Source organism: Pundamilia nyererei, unplaced genomic scaffold, assembly GCF_000239375.1.
Source record: "Pundamilia nyererei isolate P.nyererei 1_Seehausen unplaced genomic scaffold, PunNye1.0 scaffold00212, whole genome shotgun sequence".
Taxonomy (NCBI): domain Eukaryota; kingdom Metazoa; phylum Chordata; class Actinopteri; order Cichliformes; family Cichlidae; genus Pundamilia; species Pundamilia nyererei.
The window spans coordinates 381,030-382,574 of record NW_005187613.1 but is presented as its reverse complement, the minus strand read 5'-3'; positions in this window follow the sequence as shown (position 1 = coordinate 382,574).

The following is a 1,545-nucleotide window of genomic DNA, read 5'->3' as shown; positions in this document are numbered from 1 at the left end:
TGATAAATCATTAGTTTATTTCTAATCCAGTGAAAGTGTCAGAGGTGCATAAAGCTGCTAACTTTAATCTGGCATATCCTGATCTTTAAATATCTTTATTTTGAAAGCTAATTATTTTATTTCATGATTCTTCTTGCCTAATTTGAACCTTTTAATTAATTATTATTATTATTTTGGATTGACTCTTATTTCAAAAATTTACAGCCCCATGACCAGATTATTAGTTCTGGTTAATGTCCTGGAAAGTGGCAAGTGAAAACAGAGCTACAGTGAGCCAACTTTCAGTGTGGGAGTTTTATAAAGCCCACTTTATTTGTGAGATAAATGAAATAACACTTCATTCTCACTTCCCTGTAACTTCTATTGTTGACAAGTTCCATAGTCTCCTCAGTATAACTAACATCTGTCTGTTGCTCAGGGATCTTCTGCTGGGCTGCTTTTGTTTCACTGCTCACAGTCTGTGTCCCTTACTATTTCCCCCTCCTATCACCATCAGATTCATCTGTACCGAATAGCACAAAAAAGTCAGAAAGTCACAGCAGAGATATGAGATAAGATGGTCATAGATGCCATTACCTAATATTGTCACAGAAATTCTAAACTATTATTTGATCATTTACCTTCTGTAGTAATGTAGGGCTGTGTAAAATGTGCTGTACAAATAAAACATGGCACCCTGATTGTCATCTCTACAGTCTTGTGCTCCACTTGGCCCCGCCTTATCTTTGCTATTATCACTCTCAGCAGAGAACTTCATTATTTGGTATTAGTGGCAACAGAACTATTTATAAAGGAAAGTAGCCCCATAATAATAATAGGAATAATAATAATAACAATAGCATATTGTTGGACCTTAACCAGTTGTTGTGCAAGCATTTTATTTTCTTGACAAAGTATGAGGAGGTGACATCCATCCAATTTGTTTTATACTTTTCAAAGTTAGTTATGTAGCCTATTATTAGGATAGATTAGCTCCTGACGGCCACCCTAACCTTGGACTTTAAGATATCCTATCAACTGACAACATGTAGTGACCTTCAGTGAGGCTCCAAAAATAAAAACAACAAAAATAGACACAGCAGGCTTGTAAGCGATCAGCGGTTTTATGTATGCTCTGCAACGCTACGTAAGTGGCCAAAGGCTGGATCACACAATATTTAAACGAAGACTTGTCTGAGTAGTGTTGTCAAAAAACAAAAGCTGTTGGGTGCTTTCAAAATGATCTGTTGTGCAGAATGAACTTTAGGCTTTGAAACCACTTCTGTTTATTTTCCATACTAACAATCTTGGTCGAGATTTCAGAGCAAATGTTTATTTTTATGCTGACTGCACAGTGTTCTGCTCTTCACAAGCCTCTAATTACACTATTAAACTCTTTGTTAAGGTTTTGCAGAACAGACTCAAGAATGCCAGGCAGAATAAAAGTTCAATAGGTTGTGTACAAGTTCACTTAGCAGGTGCAGTGTGTGTGTGTGTGTGTGTGTGTGTGTGTGTGTGTGTGTGTGTGTGTGTGTGTGTGTGTGTGTGTGTGTGTGTGTGTGTGTG